At 48.7% G+C, this 27,733-nt stretch overlaps 1 protein-coding gene across 6 annotated transcripts in view; it reads right to left on the bottom strand.

Annotated features, from left to right (window-relative positions):
* The window catches only part of FGGY (FGGY carbohydrate kinase domain containing), a 533,714-nt gene that overhangs the window by 285,186 nt on the left and 220,795 nt on the right, over positions 1–27,733 (bottom strand). The window lies entirely within an intron of this gene.

Raw genomic sequence — 27,733 nt, forward strand, 5'->3', positions numbered from 1 at the left:
GCAGCTGTGCGCCATTGCTCCTCATGCACACCTCACACTCCGGTCACTGATGGGTGCAGGGCGCTGGGGGGGGCGCCCTGAGCAGCAATACTGACACCTTGGCTGGCAAACTGGCACCATATATAGCCCCAGAGGCTATATAGGTGCTTTTTAACCCCTGCCAGAATCCATAAAAATGCGGGAGAAAGTCCGCGAAAAAGCGGCGGAGCTATCTCCTTCAGCACACTGGCGCCATTTTTCCCTCACAGCTCCGTTGGAGGGAAGCTCCCTGGCTCTCCCGTGCAGTCAATACACTACAGAAAGGGTTAAAAAGAGAGGGGGGGCACAATTTAGGCGCAGTATACAATATATATAGGCAGCTATAAGGGAAAACACTCTTTATATGTGATATCCCTGTGATATATAGCGCCCTGGTGTGTGCTGGCATACTCTCCCTCTGTCTCCCCAAAGGGCTTTGTGGGGTCCTGTCCTCTGTCAGAGCATTCCCTGTGTGTATGCTGTGTGTCGGTACGGCTGTGTCGACATGTATGAGGAGGATAATGATGTGGAGGCGGAGCGAATGCCTGTAAATGTGATGTCACCCCCTGCGGGATCGACACCGGTGTGGTTGGACTTATGGAAGGATTACGTGAAAGTGTCAACTCCTTACACAAAAGGTCGACGACACAGAACAGCCGGCTACTCAGCTTGTGCCTGTTCCAGCGTCTCAAATGTCATGGGGGGCTCTAAAAACGCCCGCTACCTCAGATGGCAGAAACAGATGTCGACACGGATACCGACTCCAGTGTCGACGACGATGAGACTAGTGTACCCTCCAAATAGGTCCACCCGTTACATGATTGAGGCAATGAAAAATGTATTACACATTTATGATAATACCCCAGGTACCACATAAAAGGGTATTATGTTTGGTGACAGAAAACTACCAGTAGTTTTTCCTGCATCTGAGAAATTAAATGAGGTGTGTGAGGAAGCGTGGTCTTCCCCCGGTAAGAAATTGATAATTTCTAAACGGTTATTGGCAGCGTACCCTTTCCCGCCAGAGGATAGGTCACGTTGGGAAACACCCCATAGGGTAGATACAGCGCTTACACGCTTATCAGAAAAGGTGGCACTACCGTCTCCGGATACGGCCGCCCTGAAGGAACCTGCTGATAAAAAGCAGGGGGTTACCCTGAAAGATATAGTCACACACTCGGGCATTATATTGCGACCAGCCATTGCTTCGGCATGGATGTGCAGTGCTCCCGCTGCGTGGTCAGATTACCTGTCGGAAAATAACTATGGATAGGGACAATATTTTGCTGACAATAGAGCATATAAAAGACGTGGTCTTATACATGCGTGATGCACAGAGGGATATTTGCCGGCTGGCATAAAAAATAAGCGCTAGGTCCATTGCCGCCAGACGGGGGTTATGGACTCGGCAATGGTCAGGGAATGGGAATGACCACGGGTGGACATGATGGCGTCCCGCCTCAACAAAAAGTTGAAAAGATATTGCGCCAGGTCAAGGGACCCTCAGGCGATCGCTGTGGACGCTCTAGTGACACCGTGGGTGTACCAGTCGGTTTATGTGTTTCCTCCTCTACCTCTCATACCCAGGGTGCTGAGAATAATAAGAATGCGAGGAGTGAAAACCATACTCATGGTTCCGGATTGGCCAAGAAGAGCTTGGTACCCGGAACTTCAAGAGATGCTGGCAGAGGACCCTTGGCCTCTGCCGCTCAGACAAGACCTGCTGCAGCAGGGACCCTGTCTGTTCCAAGACTTACCGCGGCTGCGTTTGACGGCATGGCGGTTGAACACCGGATCCTAAAGGAAAAGGGTATTCCGGAGGAAGTCATCCCTACCCTGATCAAAGCCAGGAAGGATGTCACCGCAAGACATTATTACCACATTTGGCGGAAATATGTTGCTTGGTGTGAGGCCATGAAGGCCCCGAAGGAGGAATTTCAACTGGGTCGATTCCTACACTTCCTGCAAGCAGGGGTGACGTTGGGCCTCAAATTGGGGTCCATCAAGGTCCAGATTTCGGCTCTGTCGATTTTCTTCCAGAAAGAACTGGCTTCACTGCCTGAAGTTCAGACTTTTGTCAAAGGAGTTCTGCATATTCAGCCTCCTTTTGTGCCCCCAGTGGCACCTTGGGATCTCAATGTGGTTTTGGCATTCCTGAAATCACATTGGTTCGAACCACTTAAGACTGTGGAATTAAAATATCTCACGTGGAAAGTGGTCATACTGTTGGCCCTGGCTTCGGCCAGGCGGGTTTCAGATTTGGCGGCTTTGTCTTGAAAAAGCCCTTATCTGATTTTCCAGATGGATAGGGCAGAATTGAGGACTCGTCCTCAGTTTCTCCCGAAGGTGGTCTCAGCTTTTCACTTGAACCAACCTATTGTGGTGCCTGCGGCTACTAGGGACTTGGAGGATTCCAAGTTGCTGGACGTAGTCAGGGCCCTGAAAATTTATGTTTCCAGGACGGCTGGAGTCAGAAAAACTGACTCGCTGTTTATCCTGTATGCACCCAACAAGCTGGGTGCTCCTGCTTCTAAGCAGTCTATTGCGCGCTGGATTTGTAGCACTATTCAGCTGGCGCATTCTGCGGTAGGATTACCGCAGCCTAAATCAATAAAAGCCCATTCCACAAGGAAGGTGGGCTCATCTTGGGCGGCTGCCCGAGGGGTCTCGGCTTTACAACTTTGCCGAGCAGCTACTTGGTCAGGGGCAAACACGTTTGCTAAATTCTACAAATTTGATTCCCTGGCTGAGGAGGACCTGGTGTTCTCTCATTCGGTGCTGCAGAGTCATCCGCACTCTCCCGCCCGTTTGGGAGCTTTGGTATAATCCCCATGGTCCTTACGGAGTCCCCAGCATCCACTAGGACGTCAGAGAAAATAAGATTTTACTCACCGGTAAATCTATTTCTCGTAGTCCGTAGTGGATGCTGGGCGCCCATCCCAAGTGCGGATTGTCTGCAATACTTGTACATAGTTATTGTTACAAAAATCGGGTTTTGTTGTGAGCCATCTCTTCAGAGGCTCCAATTGTTATCATACTGTTAACCGGGGTTCCTATCACGTGTTATATGGTGTGATTGGTGTGGCTGGTATGAGTCTTACCCGGGATTCAAAATCCTTCCTTATTGTGTCAGCTCTTCCGGGCACAGTTCCTAACTGAGGCTTGGAGGAGGGTCATAGGGGGAGGAGCCAGTGCACACCAGATAGTCCTAAATCTTTCTTTAGATGTGCCCAGTCTCCTGCGGAGCCGTCTATTCCCCATGGTCCTTACGGAGTCCCCAGCATCCACTACGGACTACGAGAAATAGATTTACCGGTGAGTAAAATCTTATTTTATATATATATATATATATATATATATATATATATATATAATAAAAAATACGTAGGGCAGGAGGCCCTGCTCCAATGCTTCTAGAGAGACACCTGACATCTTCAAAGAGCGTGTTCATCTTATACCCCATGGTCGTGCCCTAGTTACTTTTCTGCCCCATATTTCTTATACAATAGGACCCTAAAAATGAACATTCCTGGTCACCACATTGCGGTTAATAAGAAATATGTTTTCAGGGGTATGCATGGCTGGATTAAGACATGGACGACAGGGGCAGTCGTCCCCACAAACATGGGGCCCCCACATGCCATCACCGAGAGCTGCATCTGAATGCATACTGCATGCCGAGTGTATGTATTCAGAAGCAGTGGAGTATATGGGAGCAGCGGCACGGCACAGCTAGTGAAGGAGTATCCAGCAGTGGCTGGGACTCGGAAGCAGCGGCACGGCACTGTCAGTAAAGAAGCCCCCCACACACCTCCCCCAGGCCCGGCAGTGAGGACCCGGCAGTGGCTGGTATTTGGGAGCGGCGGAGCAGGCACTGAAGAAGCCCCCCGCAGCGAGGACCCACAGTGAAGGCTGCCGCTGCCGGGAGAGCTCCGTGCTGAAGATCAGGAGAGTGCCTTGGTAGAGAGGAGCCGCTGGTGACACTGCTGTGGGTGGAAACCTGGTTAAGTGAGTGTGTGTGTGTGTGTGTGTGTGTGTGTGTGTGTGTGTGTGTGTGTGTGTGTGTGTGTGTGTGTGTGTGTGTGTGTGTGAGCCCATAGCAATGGTGAGTTTGAAGCAAAGCAATTCCTTTACTTCCAGACTTGAACCCGGCCACGCAACTGCACATGCGGACATCCGGTCTTTCATATGCATTGTACGGGGGGAGGGGGGGATGACCCCAGCCCATCGTGGAAGGAATACAAGATCCCTCTCCAGCTGCTCCATTGAATGAGGCGGGCTAATGACACCGGGTGATGACATCAGCTGACGCATGCAAGCCTGTTACATTCCACCTTAACCCTGTCCCCATAGTTGTCACGCTGTGACGGAAGCGGCTTTGTGTTGTCACATACTGGCAACACTTCATTCAGCCAATTCCGCAAGTCTAATGGCCAGAATTAGCTTGATAAATGAGTACCCACATCAGCTTGGTGCCAGGGGGTCTCGGCTTTGGTTATGTTATTTGGTATGGATGATCTGTAAGTGAGGTTAGAATGATAATAGTCGTGTAGAGTAAATGCATTGTTAAATAATAATAACAACTTATGAATAGTAATTGTGAAAAAATGTCCCAATACCAGTATATAGAATTAGAGAAATGGTACTATGCATTTATCACATATCACACTATACTGAACAGGAGGAGTGGTACTATGCATTTATCACATATCACACTATACTGAACAGGAGGAGTGGTACTATGCATTTATCACATATCACACTATACTGAACAGGAGGAGAGGTACTATGCATTTATCACATTATGCTGAACAGAAAGAGTGGTACTATGCATTTATCACATATCACACTATGCTGAACAGGAGGAGTGGTACTATGCATTTATCACATATCACACTATGCTGAACAGAAGGAGTGGTACTATGCATTTATCACATATCACACCATGCTGAACAGGAGGAGTGGTACTATGCATTTATCACATATCGCACTATACTGAACAGGAGGAGTGGTACTATGCATTTATTACATATCACACTATACTGAACAGGAGGAGTGGTACTATGCATTTATCACATATCGCACTATACTGAACAGGAGGAGTGGTACTATGCATTTATCACATATCGCACTATACTGAACAGGAGGAGTGGTACTATGCATTTATCACATATCGCACTATACTGAACAGGAGGAGTGGTACTATGCATTTATTACATATCACACTATACTGAACAGGAGGAGTGGTACTATGCATTTATCACATATCACACTATGCTGAACAGGAGGAGTGGTACTATGCATTTATCACATATCGCACTATACTGAACAGGAGGAGTGGTACTATGCATTTATTACATATCACACTATACTGAACAGGAGGAGTGGTACTATGCATTTATTACATATCACACTATAGTGAACAGGAGGAGGAGTACTATGCATTTATCACATATCGCACTATGCTGAACAGGAGGAGTGTTACTATGCATTTATCACATATCACACTATACTGAACAGGAGGAGTGGTACTAGGGGTGTGCAAGCGGTGCCATTGCACATAGCGCTGGGCTCCTGGGGGAAGGGGGGGCAGTACAGTTGCTGCCACACAGCCCTTGCTTCTAGCTAGCAGGGTGCCTGATTCCTTTGGACACCCAGGCAGGCACTGTGCAGTCGCTCAGAGTGTCCCCAGGACTCCCCGGGCAATACTGCACATCACGGTGCAGGTGGCCCCACTCCCTCTGCATGACATCATGCGCTTAGGGGGTGGGGCTAGCGCAGGGGGCTCCAGGGCAGATATCACATATTTCCATGTCATACAGAACAGAAGTGGTACTATACAGTGTTTCACATATCCCATCATGCAGAACAGGAGAAGTGGTACTATACAGTGTTTCACATATCCCATCATGCAGAACAGGAGAAGTGGTACTATACAGTGTTTCACATATCCCATCATGCAGAACAGGAGAAGTATTGCAGTTATCACATACCCCAATATACACAAGAGAAGTGGTACTAGACAGTGTTTCACATATCCCATCATGCAGAACAAGAGAAGTGGTACTATACAGTGTTTCACATATCCCATCATGCAGAACAGGAGAAGTGGTACTATACAGTGTTTCACATATCCCATCATGCAGAACAGGAGAAGTATTGCAGTTATCACATACCCCAATATACACAAGAGAAGTGGTACTATGCAGTTATCACATATCCCAATATACACAACAGGGGAAGTGGTACTATGTAGATATCACATGTTCCATCATGCAGAACAGGAGAAGTGGTAATATGCAGTTATCACATATCCTAATATACACAACAGGAGAAGTGGTACTATGCATGTATCACATATTCCATCATACAGATCAGGAGAAGTTGTACTATGTATGTATCACATATCCCAACATAAAGAGAAGTGGTACTGTACCGATATCACACATCCCCCCTCCAAATCCCATACAAGACCAGGGTGATAAAGCCAATGCTGAATCATGTATGTACCAAAATAATAATTGCATGAAATGAAAACTGACGAGTCCATGACTTTCTTGTTCATTGAAAACTATGCAGGTTTTTATACACTGTAAAGGTGCGTACACACCAGACGATATTTTAAACAATGTGGACGATAACGGTACATCGTTCGCGATATCATCCGAACATGCAGCTCATTTTGGACTATATCATCCAAAACTGCATGTTTGGGGTGATGGCAAGATGACGTCACTGAACGCTATCGTTCAGTGTGTATGCACTATATCATTTGCCCGGTAGTTCAAGGACAAACACTGAGTATATCGCTCATGGAGCATATCGTCTATTGTGTCCGCACATTATCACAGAGAGTCACAAATCGGGAAAACGCAAACAGAATGTTTGTGTGAAACGCAATAAACAGCATTTGCATTACACAGATGCAGGTATTTGTTACATTATGCCACTGCAGTGTCACATTTTCTGTATTGTGTAGAGTCATAGGAAAAGGTCAAATGTCACTTTATTATGCTGAGTACGTCAGCTAAAATCTTCAGGTGGACATGTGTGCTTGGAATGTATGCCTCTAGTTTATAAACTGTTTATCACCAGATATAATTCATGTGTACATGCTTGTATACTTACACACAATGGCTGCGTAGAGGTATGGCTCGACAGTGGCCCTCATTCAGAGTTGTTCGCTCGCTATCCGCTTTTCGCAGCAGTACACACGCTAAGCCGCCGCCCTCTGGGAGTGTATCTTAGCTTAGCAGAATTGCGAACGAAGTATTCGCAATATTGCGAAAATATTTTTCTGTGCAGTTTCTGAGTAGCTCGACACTTACTCTGCCACTGCGATCAGTTCAGTCAGTTTCGTTCCTGGTTTGACGTCACAAACACACCCAGCGTTCGCCCAGGCATTCCCCCGTTTCTCCAGCCACTCCCGCGTTTTTCCCAGAAACGGTAGCGTTTTTTCGCACACTCCCATAAAACGGCCAGTTTCCGCCCAGAAACACCCACTTCCTGTCAATCACATTACGATCACCAGAACGAAGAAAAAACCTTGTAATGCCGTGAATAAAATACCTAACTGCATAGCAAATTTACTTGGCGCAGTCGCAGTGCGAACATTGCGCATGCGCAATTAGCGGAAAATCGTTGCGATGCGAAGAAAATTACCGAGCGAATAACTTGGAATGAGGGCCAGCGTTAGTAGTAAATGTGAAAGTCACATTATCCTATTCGTACACAATGTAGCAATATAATGAAATGTCATATGCAAAATAAAGAATAGTGCCTGGACACTTCTTAAGTACTGTCGTTACAAGGAACTTGCGGACGTAAATGGCATTAGCTATAAAGGGCAGTCTCCAAGAAAAAAGAAATACGAGCTCAATGCGTTTGATACATTCGCAGTTTCCATCACCAAGATGGGATTGTGGATGACAGAGGAGATATGTTATTTAAGTAACGCAGGTGATCTTTACAAGCTCATACATTTTGGCGAAAGTACTGCGAAATCTATGGGAATACAGATTTTTGCATTTTTTTCGTGCAGAACTGATTGATAAATAGGCCCCATAAACGCCTTTTTTGAAAGACTATTAATCGTGTTGAAAGAAAGAATAAGATAAAGCTATATGCTGAGGACACACAGCATACGGGGAGCTGGTGGTAACAGTTGGGGGGGGGGGTCGGCAAATAGGAGATGCAGTACACATTTATCTGTTCCCTACCATCGTCATCAATTTCTCAAACGCATTCAGCGTAGTGGAAGCCGACGGCTTTTATATGTATGTTAGAATGATGGAACGGGTGTCAGGTATGTAAATCTTTCTATATTACTCCACATTATCCGAATGTGAGATAGAGAGACATTATCAGCCCCTCTGCTCTGTGTAACCCTGTGTAGAGGAGGAAACCAGGCCGCTCCACGCATTATACTGGGGAAGAGCTTGAGAATGGACCTTTCCGAGTTCTGAAGATAAATTTGACACACCTAAAATATTTAGGAATCCCTCAGTCTGCTGCGTTACTATAAACACTGATGCTTCTCTGTTCCCGTGCCAGACAAAGCTATCAGCTATGGGGGAGACTCCAGCTGGAAGGGAACAGACGAGGCGTAAGTTCAGCACTTTCACATAAAAACAGATTTGATTTTTCCACAAACATATCGCATTACTCCCGAAAGGAACATCCATCATATTATCGTAAGAATAAAAAGCATTTTGCCTTTGTCATTTCAGAAAACTAGAGAGACGCTTATTTATAGTGTATGAAAATACATAATATGTGAGTAACTTTAGCGATCCGCTTTGGGGTGTATTACACAAGTGATGTTAGTATACACATTGCTGAGCCGCCCTGAGGACAGCGGCAGGTGGGGAGAGAGACTGGGGAGGTACCCCTGGCATTCCATAATAGAGGTGTCCTAAGGAGACATCAGGGAGGGCAGACACCATCTGCACACCCCTCAGTCATTGTGATTTTGGCTGGGCAGTGCAGATTTGAGGGGACGGTCCCCGTAATTGGCACATTCATCCATATATGCTGGAGGTGCGTCTTCGCCGCACACAGTTACGGCAGGTGCTGAATCTATCTCCACCAAATCAGATCCAACAAGGATCTGCTCAGGCAGCAGAGCTAATCCTTCATGTGCCATGTACTTATACTGTATACCCGTATGTCCCCAGCAGTGCTACTTACTCCTGATTGACTCACATGGCGTCTCTGCAACGTGTGAGTTACAGTGTGGGGGGTATTCTCTGCGACATGTGACTTACAATGTGGGAGTATTCTCAGAGATGTGTGAGTTACAATGTGGGAGTATTCTCAGAGATGTGTGAGTTACAATGTGGGGGGTATTCTCAGAGAAGGGTGAGTTACAATGTGGGAGTATTCTCAGAGATGTGTGAGTTACAATGTGGGAGTATTCTCAGAGAAGGGTGAGTTACAATGTGGGAGTATTCTCAGAGATGTGTGAGTTACAATGTGGGAGTATTCTCAGAGAAGGGTGAGTTACAATGTGGGAGTATTCTCAGAGAAGGGTGAGTTACAATGTGGGGGGTATTCTCAGAGATGGGTGAGTTACAATGTGGGAGTATTCTCAGAGAAGGGTGAGTTACAATGTGGGAGTATTCTCAGAGAAGGGTGAGTTACAATGTGGGGTGTATTCTCAGAGATGTGTGAGTTACAATGTGGGAGTATTCTCAGAGAAGGGTGAGTTACAATGTGGGAGTATTCTCAGAGATGTGTGAGTTACAATGTGGGAGTATTCTCAGAGATGTGTGAGTTACAATGTGGGAGTATTCTCAGAGAAGGGTGAGTTACAATGTGGGAGTATTCTCAGAGAAGGGTGAGTTACAATGTGGGAGTATTCTCAGAGAAGGGTGAGTTACAATGTAGAGATGTGCACTTGAAATTTTTCGGGTTTTGTGTTTTGGTTTTGGGTTCGGTTCCGCGGCCGTGTTTTGGGTTCGACCGCGTTTTGGCAAAACCTCACCGAATTTTTTTTGTCGGATTCGGGTGTGTTTTGGATTCGGGTGTTTTTTTCAAAAAACACTAAAAAACAGCTTAAATCATAGAATTTGGGGGTCATTTTGATCCCAAAGTATTATTAACCTCAAAAACCATAATTTCCACTCATTTTCAGTCTATTCTGAACACCTCACACCTCACAATATTATTTTTAGTCTTAAAATTTGCACCGAGGTCGCTGGATGACTAAGCTAAGCGACCCTAGTGGCCGACACAAACACCTGGCCCATCTAGGAGTGGCACTGCAGTGTCACGCAGGATGGCCCTTCCAAAAAACACTCCCCAAACAGCACATGACGCAAAGAAAAAAAGAGGCGCAATGAGGTAGCTGTGTGAGTAAGCTAAGCGACCCTAGTGGCCGACACAAACACCTGGCCCATCTAGGAGTGGCACTGCAGTGTCATGCAGGATGGCCCTTCCAAAAAACACTCCCCAAACAGCACATGACGCAAAGAAAAAAAGAGGCGCAATGAGGTAGCTGTGTGAGTAAGATAAGCGACCCTAGTGGCCGACACAAACACCTGGCCCATCTAGGAGTGGCACTGCAGTGTCACGCAGGATGGCCCTTCAAAAAAATACTCCCCAAACAGCACATGACGCAAAGAAAAATGAATGTCTGCTGCTAATATAATGCTAAAATGATAAAATATGATGCTAAAATGTCTGCTGCTAATATAGACTGGATGATAATGAGATAAAATTAAAATATATATATATATATATATCACACTAGTACTGCAGCCGGACAGGTATATATTATGTAATGACGGACCTGCTGGACACTGTCTGTCAGACTCAGCACTGCAGACTCCTAAAGTAAGCTACTAGTATCAAGAAGATAGAAAAAAAAAAAAAAACATGGGTAGGTGGTATACAATTATGGATGGACAAGCGACTGCCGACACAGAGGTAGCTACAGCCGTGGACTACCGTACTGTGTCTGCTGCTAATATAGACTGGATGATAATGAGATAAAATTAAAATATATATATATCACACTAGTACTGCAGCCGGACAGGTATATATATTATGTAATGACGGACCTGCTGGACACTGTCTGCAGAATGCGTTTATAAAAACACCACACGACGAGTGTTTAACTTTTTCAGGCAGACAATCACAATATACTGGTGGTCAGCAGACAATCACAATACTGGTGGTCAGTGGTCACTGGTCAGTCACACTGGCAGTGGCACTCTGGCAGCAAAAGTGTGCACTGTACTTAAAATATGTACTCCTGGGCGTGGCCACGGCGGCAAGGGACTAGGCAGCAGGACCGAGGAGCTCCCTGGAAAATCAATCCTGTTACAATCCTGGGGCTCTGTTTCTGGTCTCCTCCAGTCTCCTCTCCTGCATGAAGGTACTGGGAAGGCGGTGGGCGCTGCGTGGACCCGTACGAGCGCTCCCGGCTCGCGTCGGCGGCCGCCCGGAATCCGGGCCTAGGCCGCAGCTCAGTCCCCGGCCTCAAGTTTGGAGCTCCATCGGGCGCGTGCGCGCGCGCACAAGATCGAGCGCCCGGAGCGACCACAGCGGCCAGCGGCGCAGAAGAAGAGCGGCATCACACTCCTGCACCCCCAGGGCTCCACAAACAAAATATCCTACACCCCTGAAGGCTGGTGCAGTGAGAGAGGGGGGAGAGATCTGAGAGCTGGGCGGCCATTTTACCTGCAGCTCCCTATACTACTACTCACAACAAGGTACAGTGGGTACTGGGTTGGAGGTCTGGACTTTGTCCCAGCTGCCCTGCATATTGCTTATATTGCTAGAAAATCACACGCTGGACATATTTATCTATACCATCGGACTCCCTTGATCCCCTTCTCCCTTCAACATAAAGGCTGGATACCTCAGGGTCTGGAGTGCTGTTGATATTGCATCTACTGCCCACTGATATATATTTTTTGACACTGAATATTGGGACTCTCAAATAGTGCTGGGCCTTAACAAGATGGTGAAAGGCGGCCAGAGTGCGGCCGCGGCCAAACTGGAGAAGTTTGCCCGACAGCCTGCATCCCAGTCGACACAGACGTCTCCTAAGCTCTCCCCCCCAGCCGGAGCGGACCCATCGGCTGGGGCCGACTCCGGGGGGAACGCACAGCCATCTGCTCATTCCATCCAGCAGGTCCTGGAGGCCATAGCGGCTAGTGAACAACGTCTGTCGGACAAGATGGAGAAGGTGCAGTGTGATCTATCTCTGCTGCGACAGGATGTCCAGCGAGTGCGGGAGAGGGTGGGCGAAACCGAGACAAGGGTTTCCAATCTGGAAGACCTCAGTGGCCCTCTACAAGGATCGGTGTCTGCAGTCACACAACAAGTCGCAACGTTGCAAACCAAACTCCTGGACATGGAGGGCAGACTCCGCAGAAATAATGTGCGGTTTGTGGGCCTCCCCGAAAAGGAAGAAGGGGCACACCCCGAAGATTTCTTGGAATCCTGGCTAAAAGAGGCATACGGTGCTGACAGGGCCGGTGCAAGGTTTCTCAGCACCCTAGGCAAATTGTCAGCTGCCCCCCCCCCCCACACATATATGTGTGTGTATGTAGTCTCATATATATATATATATATATATATATATATATATACACACAATATATATATATATATATATATATATATATACAGTGCTCAAAGTGGATATTCTGAAGTGGGGGTATGCAAAAGTCAAGGATGTAATTATGCAGGGCATGCACCAGAAAAGGGGGCGTGGTCACCCAAAAGGGGGCGTGTCCAGTGTAGTAGAACCCCTTATACTATCTAGTACTGGTGCCCCTTTCACATTATAGCACACGGTACGAGCCGAAATTCACATTGAAGCACACTGAATGAGCTGAAATTCACCTTGTAGCACACTGAATGAGCTGTAATTCACATTGAAGCACACAGTATGAGCTGAAATTCACATTGAAGCACACAGTATGAGCCGAAATTCACATTGTAGCACACTGACTGAGCCGAAATTCACATTGTAGCACACAGTATGAGCCGAAATTCACATTGAAGCACACAGTATGAGCCGAAATTCACATTGTAGCACACTGAATGAGCTGAAATTCACATTGTAGGACACTGAATGAGCCAAAATTCACCTTGCAGCACACTGAATGAGCTGAAATTCACCTTGTAGCACACTGAATGAGCCAAAATTCACATTGTAGCACACTGAATGAGCCAAAATTCACCTTGCAGCACACTGAATGAGCCGAAATTCACATTGAAGCACACTGAATGAGACGAAATTCACATTGAAGCACACAGTATGAGCCGAAATTCACATTGAAGCACACAGTATGAGCCGAAATTCACATTGTAGCACACTGAATGAGCTGAAATTCACCTTGTAGCACACTGAATGAGCCAAAATTCACATTGTAGCACACTGAATGAGCCAAAATTCACATTGAAGCACACTGAATGAGCCGAAATTCACATTGTAGCACACTGAATGAACTGAAATTCACCTTGTAGCACACTGAATTAGCCGAAATTCACATTGAAGCACACAGTATGAGCCGAAATTCACATTGAAGCACACTGAATGATCCGAAATTCACATTGAAGCACACAGTATGATCCGAAATTCACATTGAAGCACACTGAATGAGCTGAAATTCACCTTGTAGCACACTGAATGAGCCAAAATTCACCTTGCAGCACACTAAATGAGCCGAAATTCACATTGTAGCACACTGAATGAGCCGAAATTCACATTGTAGCACACTGAATGAGCCGAAATTCACCTTGCAGCACACTGAATGAGCCGAAATTCACCTTGTAGCACACTGAATGAGCCGAAATTCACATTGTAGCACACTGAATGAGCCGAAATTCACATTGTAGCACACTGAATGAGCCGAAATTCACATTGTAGCACACTGAATGAGACGAAATTCTCATTGTAGCACACTGAATGAGCCGAAATTCACATTGTAGCACACCGAATGATCCAAAATTCACATTGTAGCACACTGAATGAGACGAAATTCACATTATTGCACACTGAATGAGCCGAAACTCACATTGTAGCACACCGAATGATCCAAAATTCACATTGTAGCACACTGAATGAGACGAAATTCACATTATTGCACACTGAATGAGCCGAAATTCACATTGTAGCACACCGAATGAGCCGAAATTCACATTGTAGCACACTGATTGAGCTGAAATTGTGACAGCAGGGACAGCCAGAGTGACGACAGGGAGAGAGACAGTGACGACAGGGAGAGAGAGACAGAGACGACAGGGAGAGAGCGACAGTGACGACAGGGAGAGTGACGACAGGGAAAGAGAGGGACGACAGGGAGAGTGACGACTGGGAGAGTGACGACAGGGAGAGTGACGACAGGGAGAGTGATGACAGGGAGAGTGATGACAGGGAGAGTGATGACCGGGAAAGACAGTGACGACAGGGAGAGTGACGACAGTGACGACAGGGAGAGTGACGACAGGGAGAGTGATGACAGGGAGAGACAGTGACGACAGGGAGAGTGACGACAGTGACAGTGTGTGTGTTTGTAGGCAAAATACACAGACTACACATACACTCCACACACAAACATACATAACACAAACACACCACACACATACTGTACATTTAAACAGACATATACATTGTACTGCACATATATGTACCTGGGTTGCAGAGGAGAGACACATGCCAGCCACGGAATAGCTACTGGAATGATGAGGACTATGGAGTTGCTGTGCTGTGCATGCACAGCAGCTCCCAGTATCTGCAGGTCACTATGCAGACTTTGCCGGCAATAGATCCCTCATCCCCGCAGCGGTAGCTGCGATCGCGATCGCGGTCGCGGCTTTCTTTGAAGTGGAGACACAGCTGTCTTCGTTTGGAGCCTGCACTCGTAGTAGGGGGGGGGGGCAGCAGGTAACTTGCGGGAGTATGTTGCTGGGGGGCTGGCTGGAAGTCGCATGTGGGCGCCGGAACTGAACCTGCACTCGCGGCAACGGGGGGAGGGGGACAGCCAAACTGCAAGAGTCTGCAATCACGGGGGGGGGGTGGGGGGACACGCGGGAGCATAACCTCTGAGCCTGTGGAAGGGAGGGAGGGGCTAGGATTAATATGTGGGGGGCAGGAGCATGCACCCCCCCCCCCCCACGAGTCCGCAATTTGCCACGGGGGGGGGGGGACACGACGCATGCCAGAGCCGGCAATTGGTGGGAGGGGGAGGGATGGGTGCGGGCATCATGCTCGAGATCGGTGGGGCAGGGGGTGCATGGATCAATTTCAGAGTGTTGTAATGGAGCGGGGCCAGGTCAGGAATATGCAAGGCAAGGTGCTATCACTGGGGGGGGGAGGCGCAGGCTGGCGGCAGCAATTGAGCGGCTACAACATCCCTGCTCCTCTTCTCTTACGGAAGAGCAGGAACTCGGGTTAGCTGAGACGGAGATAGTGCCGCCCTCCAGTGGCCGGCGCTCATAGGCAGCTGCCTAAAGCTGCCTAATGGTAGCGCCGGCCCTGGGTGCTGAATCCTTTACCTCTCAGTTTGCAGTGGAGCGGGCTCACCGCGTGCCCTTCCGGCCTTTACCCCCAGGCGCCCCACCACGAACTTTTATAGCAAAATTCCTGCACTATAAGGATCGGGACTCTGTCCTGCGCTTGGGACGCGTGAAGGGCCCTCTAACCCGGAATGGAGTCCGGGTGTCGGCATTTCCGGACTTTCAAAAAGATCGAGCTCAGTTTCTTCCCATAAAGCGACGTCTTCGTGACCTGAACCTATCCTACTCGATGCTGTTTCCATCTAGGTTGCGTGTGATAGCAGACGGGGAGACCAAATTCTTCGGCTCGCCCAGGGAAGCGGCATCCTGGCTGGACAGATATGCTCCGGGGGCCCGCCAGCTGGATCCAGACTGACATCGGGTCGTCCTCCCTTTTATGGGCCTACATTCTGCAAGTATAAGTCCAGGGAGCTCCCTCTCGTTTAGTGGTTCTGGACTTTGCTGAGAAGAGTTCTAAACGTATAAACGTACAAAGGTTTAGGTATTGGGGTTGTTTGATCTGTACGCCTAGTACAGTGTTGCCGTAGGCTTTGGGATCTCCAGGGCTAGAGTTCGGTTAGGGATATGGGTATGCCACAGTTCGGGGAGGTATACGGGGTGGGGGGATGGCTGGGGGCAGTTGTTGGCCCCTCAGCAGTTTCTCTTCTGTTTTTTGTTTTGTATTTACGAAGCCTATATATTTGCTATTCGGAGGGTGTGGCAGGTTCGCATTGTTTTCAGGGGTTTGGTTCGGGGTCCGGGGCCTGCGAGAGACACGATTACCTGAGCGGAGAGCGGGGTGGGTGGGGGGTTGATTGGAGCGCTGTGCCCCTGTTGATGACTTGGCCGACATGCCTCCCTTAAAAATCTTGGCGTGGAATGTCCGGGGCATCAACAACAAGGTAAAGCGATCCTTAGTATTTAAAATGATCAAGAAATATGGCCCGGATATCATTTGCCTAAGTGAAACCCATTTGGAGGGAAACAGGCTGTTGTCGCTCCGCAGGCCTTGGGTGGGGTGGGCATATCATTCCTCGCACTCCTCTTATTCCCGAGGGGTGTCGGTAATGATTAAGAGGACCGTACAGTTCGAGATGATAAGGGTAAATACAGATCCACATGGTAGATACGTGTTCATAGAAGGTAAATTATTCTCACGTAATATTTTCCTATTGTCTGTGTATGTTCCCCCCCCCCTTTTCATATGATGTCCTGCAAAAGGCCGCCTCATTTGTTGCCTCCTCCCCCCACACCCCTGTCATCTGCCTGGGGGACTTCAACGCTGTGTTGGATGCCTCTTTGGACAGATGGAGGGCTCCTCGAGATCAAGGGACGGGGGGTGGTTTAACCTCATCTGGATCTAAATTTGCAGATTTTCTAGATAGTATGCAGTGGGTAGACGTTTGGAGGATTAGGAATCCTGGTCTTCGGCAATACTCATGCTACTCGGGTACACATGGCTCTTTTTCCAGAATCGACCTGGCCCTGGTCTCACCTGGGCTTCTGCCTGGTGTGACGGGTGTTCATTACGAAGCACGGGGGGTGTCCGATCATTCGCCCCTGGTGCTCTCAATAGATGGGGAAGGTCAGAGGGGACAGTCATATTGGCGGCTGCACCCATCTTGGCTTGCCCAGCTGGGCGACTGCCCGGATCTGGTGTCCACATGGGAGGGATTTTTTGCGGTTAATGTGGGATCAGCCCCGGCCCCGGTTGTTTGGGATGCATTTAAAGCGCATTTGCGAGGCACATTGATTGGCAAAATTGCTGCCTGCAAGGTGGCTAGTAGAGCAATGGAAAGACAGCTTGAGACAGAGTGTAGGGATCGGGAGACGCGATACCTGACTGAGGGCACCCCAGCGCTGAAGGCATGCTGGCTGGTGGCTCAGGAGGCCTGGCTGGCTCACCTCGCAGACAAAAATGCACGTTCCCTTTTGTTTAGGGCCACTAACATCTATATGCAGGCGGACAGGCCAGGTAGCTTGCTGGCCCACTTAGTGCATTACGATCGACCTGGAACCACAATAGCGCAGCTGATCGACTCCGACGGCTCCTTGGTGGATGCCACCCCTGACATGGCACAAATGTTCCGTGGTTACTTCAGGGAGGTATACGATAGTCGACTGACATGTACCATGGAGGAATTAGACCTGTATCTGACAAATATTCCCCTTTCTAGACTCTCCCCCGAGGCCAGGGACGCCTTGGAGGCGCCTCTGACCTTGGAGGAAGTGACGTCGGCGGTGGGGGCGTCTCCTGGTGGTAAGTCCCCGGGTAGCGACGGCATCCCCGCCGAACTATATAAACAATATATTAAGTTCTTTGGTCCTCAGCTGCTTAACACGTACGATGAAATGTTTGCCGCTAACAGCCTTCCTCCCTCAATGTCCGAGGCGATTCTCATACTGCTTCCCAAGCCTGGTAAGGACCCCAAGCTGCTGGAGTCCTACAGGCCGATATCCCTTATCCCCACTGATGCCAAAATCCTGGGGAAAATTCTTGCGGTCCGGCTCAACCTAGTGATTGAATCTATAATTCACCCGGATCAAACAGGCTTCATGCCTGGGAAATCCACATCCATTAACTTGCGCAGGCTATACACCATTTTGCAGGCTCCTCGAGACTTCCCCTCGGACGCGGTTGTGGTCTCTTTGGATGCAGCCAAGGCATTCGACAGCGTCGAGTGGCCTTACCTGTGGGGAGTCCTGAGGAGCATGGGCTTTGGCCCAAACTTTATTAAATGGATTAAACTGCTATATCAGAATCCACGAGCCGGGGCCCTGGTAAACGGCTATATTTCCTCTTCCTTCCCTTTGACACGGGGCACCAGACAGGGATGCCCCCTCTCTCCTGCCCTGTTTGCCATAGCCATAGAGCCCCTCGCTTGCCTGATCAGATCGCAACCGGACATTGAGGGAATAGGTACGGGTTCCTGTACTGATAAAATAGCCCTTTATGCGGACGACCTGCTGTTATTCCTTCGAGACTATGCGGTGGAGATGCCCGCTGCGCTGCGGGTCATCGAGACCTTTGGTGGATACTCGGGACTCCGCATAAACTGGTCTAAATCAGTTATTATGCCCATTATAGGCCCCCCCCCTCAGGTACCGAAAATGGCCCTGCCGCTGTGTTGGACAACCCAGTTTAAGTACCTCGGGATTCTAATTACTAACAACCCAGCAGACTTTGTGCCCCTAAACCTTGACCCTCTTGTACAGACAGTAGTGCGCAAATCGAGAGCTTGGTGTAAACTACCACTGACAATGACGGGTAGGGTCGGCCTCATTAAAATGGTAGTTCTGCCTAAACTGCTATATGTTCTATTGCAGTCCCCAGTATACATCTTCCCAGTCTTCTTCAGGAGACTAAATAGTGTCCTGACGTCCTTGATATGGGCCAACAAAAGACCTAGAATAAAGTGGACCACTCTCACCAGACAAAAAAGGGACGGCGGTCTGGCCTTGCCCCACTTCCAACTGTATTACTATGCTGCTCAATTATCGCATATCGGTATGTGGCTCCAAGGAAGGGAGGGGGCGGAGCTGGGCCGGGCGTTCCTTCGGTGTTATTACCCGGATCTCTCCCCGGCACAGGTCCTGGTGGGGGGAATCCCTTCTAGACTCTCACCTCCTATCGTCTTTCAGGCAATGAAGATATGGCTGGCATTAAAGGGCATGCTCGGGTATGAAGGTATCGACCCGGATACTCCCCTATGGCACTCCACACTGCTTAACGAACTGAGGTCCCTAGAGGGCAGGGAGGTATGGGCTCCATATTCGATAGTCTCGCTGTCCCAGTTATACGATGACGGTACATTGAAATCATTTCAGCAACTGAAGGAGGAGTTTGGACTCCCGAACTCTCACTTGTACAGATTCTTACAGCTCAGGCATGCATTGCAGGCGCAATTCGGAGATTCCCCCCCGGCGCTCCCCCCTTTTCCCATAAAAACATTTCTTAATTCACTGGGTCGAGTTAAGGTGATCTCCTTCACCTACTCGTACCTTCTTCAAACACTACATGCGGACCCGCTCTCGAATCTTAGGGAAAACTGGGAGGGAGACTTGGGTCCCATGGACGGGGAGGACTGGGAGGGAGCTCTGGGTAACCCGAGCCAGGTCACTAAATCGCTGCGGTTTCAACAGATACAGCTTTTCATTCTGCACAGATCATACATGACACCGAGCAGGCTGGCCAGATTCAGGTCTGATAGTACTGATGATTGCCCCAAGTGCGGGGCTGCTGGAGGCACATTCTGGCACCTCATATGGGAATGCCCGATGCTGCAGGTGTTCTGGGCTGGGGTCGGGTCGATTCTGGAACATACGGGAATATCGAGAGGATTGCTGACTCCGAGATTTTGCATTCTGGGGGTGGGCGACTCTGATTCTGGGTCCCGATGGGAAGGCATGTATGCCAGTAGTGTGTGCGCGCTTGCAAAAGTGTGTATCGCGCGGACATGGATGGCCACGCGTCCCCCCACGATACTTGCTTTCACAAATTTGGTAAACGATACCCTATTAAAAGAACGCTATGTATATATGAAATATAATGCCCTCACCAGATACGAGAAGATATGGTCTCCTTGGATCACTTCCACATACTCCTCTCTTGCCCTTCAAAGTTAGAAGGCATTGGCTCTCGCTGCGGAGGGGTTGTTTGGGCCCCAGGGCGTCGGGCCGAGCTGTTTGTCTCCCCTGAGTCTCCCCTTTAATGTAGCTGGTTAACTATTCAACTGCCACACCACACCATGTACATCTTAGCTCGATTAGGCTTGAGTTTGTTATAGAGGGTTTAGTTTGGGGGTAGTGGGGTTGTGGGCTATGTATGGCCCATTAGATGAGAAATCACACTAAAAAGTGTGGGGAGAAAATATCTAAAATGTTAAGTATGTGAATCAAGACCTGTATACAGACATCCAATATTATGTATATTGCGGGATGACCGCACGGGAATAACAACGCGGGGAATGTCAGTCATACATGTATACCATTATAGTGGAAAAAATTGAATGTAAACAGAGACTGACTCAGAATATTGTGATATTCCAACTATGTTTCCCAGTGTAAACTGAAATGTCTGTATCTTTATTATGATGTGGAATAAAAATTACTCTATTAAAAAAAAAAAAAAAATATGTACTCCTGCTATAACTGCTCCCCAGTCTCCCCCACAATTAAGCTGTGTGAGCAGTGAGCACTCAGCACAGTCAGATAATGATATACAGTATTACATATGATGCAGCACACTGGGCTGAGCACAGATATGGTATGTGACTGTGTCACACTGTGTATCGTTTTTTTTAAGGCAGAGAACGGATTAATTAAACTGGTGGTCACTGGTCACACTATCAGCAGCAAGTACTCCTCCTCCTAATAATATGCTCCCCAAAATGTGTGTCTCTCTCTAGTACTCTAGTCTAAACGGAGAGGACGCCAGCCACGTCCTCTCCCTATCAATCTCAATGCACGTGTGAAAATGGCGGCGACGCGCGGCTCCTTATATAGAATCCGAGTCTCGCGATAGAATACGAGCCTCGCGAGAATCCGACAGCGGGATGATGACGTTCGGGCGCGCTCGGGTTAACCGAGCAAGGCGGGAAGATCCGAGTCGCTCGGCCCCGTGTAAAAAAACCCTGAAGTTCGGGCGGGTTCGGATTCCGAGGAACCGAACCCGCTCATCTCTATTACAATGTGGGAGTATTCTCAGAGAAGGGTGAGTTACAATGTGGGAGTATTCTCAGAGAAGGGTGAGTTACAATGTGGGAGTATTCTCAGAGAAGGGTGAGTTACAATGTGGGAGTATTCTCAGAGAAGGGTGAGTTACAATGTGGGAGTATTCTCAGAGAAGGGTGAGTTACAATGTGGGAGTATTCTCTGCGATGTGTGAGTTACAATGTGGGAGTATTCTCAGAGATGTGCGAGTTACAATGTGGGAGTATTCTCAGAGATGTGCGAGTTACAATGTGGGAGTATTCTCAGAGAAGGGTGAGTTACAATGTGGGAGTATTCTCAGAGAAGGGTGAGTTACAATGTGGGAGTATTCTCAGAGAAGGGTGAGTTACAATGTGGGAGTATTCTCAGAGAAGGGTGAGTTACAATGTGGGAGTATTCGCAGAGAAGGGTGAGTTACAATGTGGGGGGTATTCTCAGAGATGGGTGAGTTACAATGTGGGAGTATTCTCAGAGAAGGGTGAGTTACAATGTGGGAGTATTCTCAGAGAAGGGTGAGTTACAATGTGGGAGTATTCTCAGAGAAGGGTGAGTTACAATGTGGGGGGTATTCTCAGAGAAGGGTGAGTTACAATGTGGGAGTAATCTCAGAGAAGGGTGAGTTACAATGTGGTGGGTATTCTCAGAGAAGGGTGAGTTACAATGTGGGAGTATTCTCAGAGAAGGGTGAGTTACAATGTGGGGGGTATTCTCAGAGACATGTGAGTTACAATGTGGGGGTATTCTGAAACATGTGAGTTACAATGTGATGGGTCTTCTCTGCGACGCGCGAGTTACAATGTGGGAGGTATTCTCTGCGACGTGTGAGTTACAATGTGGGAGGTATTCTCAGAGACGTGTGAGTTACAATGTGGGGGGTATTCTCAGAGATGTGTGAGTTACAATGTGGGGGGTATTCTCAAACGTGTGAGTTACAATGTGATGGGTATTCCCTGCGACGTGTGAGTTACAATGTGGGGGGTATTCTCTGCAACGTGTGAGTTACAATGTTGGGGATATTCTCTGTGACGTGTGAGTTACAATGTGGGGGGTATTCTCTGCAATGTGTGAGTTACAATGTGGGGGTATTCTCAGAGACGTGTGAGTTACAATGTGGGAGTATTCTCAGAGACGTGTGAGTTACAATGTGAGGGGTATTCTCAAACGTGTGAGTTACAATGTGATGGGTATTCCCTGCGACGTGTGAGTTACAATGTGGGGGGTATTCTCTGCAACGTGTGAGTTACAATGTTGGGGATATTCTCTGTGACGTGTGAGTTACAATGTGGGGGGTATTCTCTGCAATGTGTGAGTTACAATGTGGGGGTATTCTCAGAGACGTGTGAGTTACAATGTGGGAGTATTCTCAGAGACGTGTGAGTTACAATGTGAGGGGTATTCTCAAACGTGTGAGTTACAATGTGATGGGTATTCTTTGCGACGTGTGAGTTACAATGTGGGGGGTATTCTCTGCAACGTGTGAGTTACAACGGACGCGCCTGCGTTTCTCCGGACACTCCTACGAAACGGTCAGTTGACACCCACAAATGCCCTCTTCCTGTCAATCTTCTTGCGATCGCCGGTGCGATCACTTTATTCGGCCATCTCGTCGCTGTCCTGCACTCCCCGTTGCTGGGGGGACCTTGGTGCATACGCAAGCGCAGTTCATACCCAATCACTGCTGAGCGAAAACGCACAGCAGCGATCGGGTCTGAATGACCCCCATTATTAGCAGCCATCCAGAGTCTGTAATTTATCTAGTACAGTGGTCTCCAACCTTAATTGGGGCGTGAGATACATTCGGAAAATAAAGCCTCTGGAAGAGCTACCCCCTCCCTCAATGCGTGCACATTCCTGTGAAAGTGGGTGTGGTCTCACAAGTGGGTGTGTCCTCACAACAGTTATGCCCCCCTGCATAGTGCCAGATACACAAGTAATGCCCCCCTGCATAGTGCCAGATACACAAGTAATGCCCCCCTGCATAGTGCCAGATACACAATAATGCCCCTCAGCAGTGCCAGATACACAATGCCCCTCAGCAGTGCCAGATACCCAAATAATGCCCCTCAGCAGTGCCAGATACCCAAATAATGCCCCTCAGCAGGGCCAGATACCCAAATAATGCCCCTCAGCAGTGACAGATACCAAAATAATGCCCCTCAGCAGTGCCAGATAACACAAGTAATGCCCCCCCCACAGTGCCAGATAACACAAGTAATGCCCCTCAGCTGTGCCAGATACACAAGTAATGCCCCTCAGCTGTGCCAGATACACAAATGCCCCCCCACAGTGCCAGATACACAGATGCCCCCCCACAGTGCCAGATACACAGATGCCCCCCCCCCCACAGTGCCAGATACACAGATGCGCCCCCCCCCCCCACAGTGCCAGGTACACAGATGCCCCCCCCCCCACAGTGCCAGATACACAAGTAATGCCCCCCCCACAGTGCAAGATACACAAGTAATGCCCCCCAGCTGTGCCAGATACACAAGTAATGCCCCCCAGCAGTGCCAGATACACAAATGCCCCCTCCCACAGTGCCAGATACACAGATGCCCCCCCCCCACAGTGCCAGATACACAAATGCCCCCCCCCCACAGTGCCAGATACACAAATGCCCCCCCCCCACAGTGCCAGATACACAAATGCCCCCCCCCACAGTGCCAGATACACAGATGCCCCCCCCCACAGTGCCAGATACACAAATGCCCCCCCCACAGTGCCAGATACACAAATGCCCCCCCCCCACAGTGCCAGATATACAGATGCCCCCCCCCCACAGTGCCAGATATACAGATGCCCTCCCCCCCCCCCCCCCACAGTGCCAGATACACAAGTAATGCCCCCCAGCAGTGCCAGATACAATTTGTGCTCACAATTTTTGTCCCCGCAGCCGCTGCTCACTTGTGTGTGTCTGAGGAGAGGGGATGAAGAGAGCCCACTAGCACATCGCGTGGCGTGCCTCAGTCTCCTGCTCCGTCCTCACTGAAGTACCGGCGTGCGGGGCCATTTCAAATATGATGCATACCGCCAGCCAATCAGGAGCCGGCTGGCACCATATTAATATGCACCCACCGCGGCCACAAGCTACTTAAGAAGCGGTGCTGAGCTAGCGAGAGACGGGTTGGCGACCGCTGATCTAGTACAACCTATAAAATCATAACCAGAACATGCATTGATTCTACTCTGGGGCACTGGCGGCAACAGCGGCATATAATGAGTCTGTAATGCCTTCACTTTGGTGGGTCCCGACGCATTGCTACACCGCCACTCGTTCTGCCTCTCTTACTACATTACTCCTTTTTCCCTATAGACTGCATACAGCAAAACGTTTGATGCCCCCCTTTCAAGACACTTGAGTGACCGCAAGGGTGTGTGGCCTCAGCAGAATGGAGGTGTGGCCTCTACTGTCATTACCCAGTATTGTTTTAGTACTATTTTTCAATTGTAAAGCGCAATGTATTTGCTGCTAAAAGAGTAACTGTTAATAATAAGAATTTACTTACCGATAATTCTATTTCTCGGAGTCCGTAGTGGATGCTGGGGTGCCTGAAAGGACCATGGGGAATAGCGGCTCCGCAGGAGACAGGGCACAAAAAGTAAAGCTTTAGGATCAGGTGGTGTGCACTGGCTCCTCCCCCTATGACCCTCCTCCAAGCCTCAGGATACTGTGCCCGGACGAGCGTACACAATAAGGAAGGATTTTGAATCCCGGGTAAGACTCATACCAGCCACACCAATCACACTGTACAACCTGTGATCTGAACCCAGTTAACAGTATGATAACAGCGGAGCCTCTGAAAAGATGGCTCACAACAATAATAACCCGATTTTTGTAACTATGTACAAGTATTGCAGATAATCCGCGCTTGGGATGGGCGCCCAGCATCCACTACGGACTCCGAGAAATAGAATTATCGGTAAGTAAATTCTTATTTTCTCTATCGTCCTAGTGGATGCTGGGGTTCCTGAAAGGACCATGGGGATAATACCAAAGCTCCCAAACGGGCGGGAGAGTGCGGATGACTCTGCAGCACCGAATGAGAGAACTCCAGGTCCTCCTTAGCCAGGGTATCAAATTTGTAGGATTTTACCAACGTGTTTGCCCCTGACTAAATAGCCGCTCGGCAAAGTTGTAAAGCCGAGACCCCTCGGGCAGCCGCCCAAGATAAGCCCACCTTCCTTGTGGAATGGGCATTTACATATTTTGGCTGTGGCAGGCCTGCCACAGAATGTGCAAGCTGAATTGTATTACACATCCAACTAGCAATAGTCTGCTTAGAAGCAAGAGCACCCAGTTTGTTGGGTGCATACAGGATAACAGCAAGTCAGTTTTCCTGACTCCAGCCGTCCTGGAACCTATATTTACAGGGCCCTGACAACATCTAGCAACCTGGAGTCCTCCAAGTCCCTAGTAGGCGCAAGGCACCAAAATAAGCTGGTTCAGGTGAAACACTGACACCACCTTAGGGAGAGAACTGGGGACGAGTCCGCAGCTCTGCCCTGTCCAAATGGACAACCAGATATGGGCTTTTTTGAGAAAAAAAAAACCCACCAATTTGACACTCGCCTGGTCCAGGCCAGGGCCAAGAGCATGGTCACTTTTCATGTGAGATGCTTCAAATCCACAGATTTGACTGGTTTTAAACCAATGTGATTTGAGGAATCCCAGAACTACGTTGAGATCCCACAGTGCCACTGGAGGCACAAAAGGGGGTTGTATATGCAATACTCCCTTGACAAACTTCTGGACTCCAGGAACTGAAGCCACTTCTTTCTGGAAGAAAATCGACAGGGCCGAAATTTGAACCTTAATGGACCCCAATTTGAGGCCCATAGAGACTCCTGTTTGCAGTAAATGCAGGAATCGACCGAGTTGAAATTTCTTCGTGGGGCCTTTCTGGCCTCACACCACGCAACATATTTTTGCCACATGTGGTGATAATGTTGTGCGGTCACCTCCTTTCTGGCTTTGACCAGGGTAGGAATGACCTCTTCCGGAATGCCTTTTTCCCTTAGGATCCGGCGTTCCACCGCCATGCCGTCAAACGCAGCTGCGGTAAGTCTTGGAACAGACATGGTACTTGCTGAAACAAGTTCCTTCTTAGCGGCAGAGGCCATAAGTCCTCTGTGAGCATCTCTTGAAGTTCCGGGTACCAAGTCCTTCTTGGCCAATCCGGAGCCATGAGTATAGTTCTTACTCCTCTACGTCTTATAAGTCTCAGTACCTTTGGTATGAGAAGCAGAGGATGGAACACATACACCGACTGGTACATCCATGGTGTTACCAGAACGTCCACAGCTATTGCCTGAGGGTCTCTTAACCTGGCGCAATACCTGTCCCGTTTTTTGTTCAGACGGGACGCCATCATGTCCACCTTTGGTATTTCCCAACGGTTTACAATCATGTGGAAAACTTCCCGATGAAGTTTCCACTCTGCCGGGTGGAGGTCGTGCCTGCTGAGGAAGTCTGCTTCCCAGTTTCCATTCCCGGAATGAAACACTGCTGACAGTGCTATCACATGATTTTCCGCCCAGCGAAAAGTCCTTGCAGTTTTTGCCATTGCCCTCCTGCTTCTTGTGCCGCCCTGTCTATTTACGTGGGCGACTGCCGTGATGTTTTTCCCACTGGATCAATACCGGCTGACCTTGAAGCAGAGGTCTTGCTAAGCTTAGAGTATTATAAATTTACCCTTAGCTCCAGTATATTTATGTGGAGAAAAGTCTCCAGACTTGATCACACTCCCTGGAAATTTTTTCCTTGTGTGACTGCTCCCCAGCCTCTCGGGCTGGCCTCCGTGGTCACCAGCATCCAATCCTGAATGCCGAATCTGCGGCCCTCTAGAAGATGAGCACTCTGTAACCACCACAGGAGAGACACCCTTGTCCTTGGATATAGGGTTATCCGCTGATGCATCTGAAGATGCGATCCGGACCATTTGTCCAGCAGATCCCACTGAAAAATTCTTGCGTGAAATCTGCCGAATGGAATTGCTTCGTAGGAAGTCACCATCTTTACCAGGACCCTTGTGCAATGATGCACTGATTTTAGGAGGTTCCTGACTAGCTCGGATAACTCCCTGGCTTTCTCTTCCGGGAGAAACACCTTTTTCTGGACTGTGTCCAGAATCATCCCTAGGCACAGCAGACTTGTCGTCGGGATCAGCTGCGATTTTGGAATATTTAGAATCCACCCGTGCTGTTGTAGCAGTATCCGAGATAGTGCTACTCCGACCTCCAACTGTTCCCTGGACTTTGCCCTTATCAGGAGATCGTCCAAGTAAGGGATAATTAAGACGCCTTTTCTTCGAAGAAGAGTCATCATTTCGGCCATTACCTTGGTAAAGACCCGGGGTGCCGTGGACAATCCAAACGGCAGCGTCTGAAACTGATAGTGACAGTTCTGTACCACGAACCTGAGGTACCCTTAGTGAGAAGGGCAAATTTTGGACATGGAGGTAAGCATCCCTGATGTCTCGGGACACTA

This window comes from Pseudophryne corroboree, chromosome 9 (genome assembly GCF_028390025.1).
Source record: "Pseudophryne corroboree isolate aPseCor3 chromosome 9, aPseCor3.hap2, whole genome shotgun sequence".
NCBI lineage: Eukaryota > Metazoa > Chordata > Amphibia > Anura > Myobatrachidae > Pseudophryne > Pseudophryne corroboree.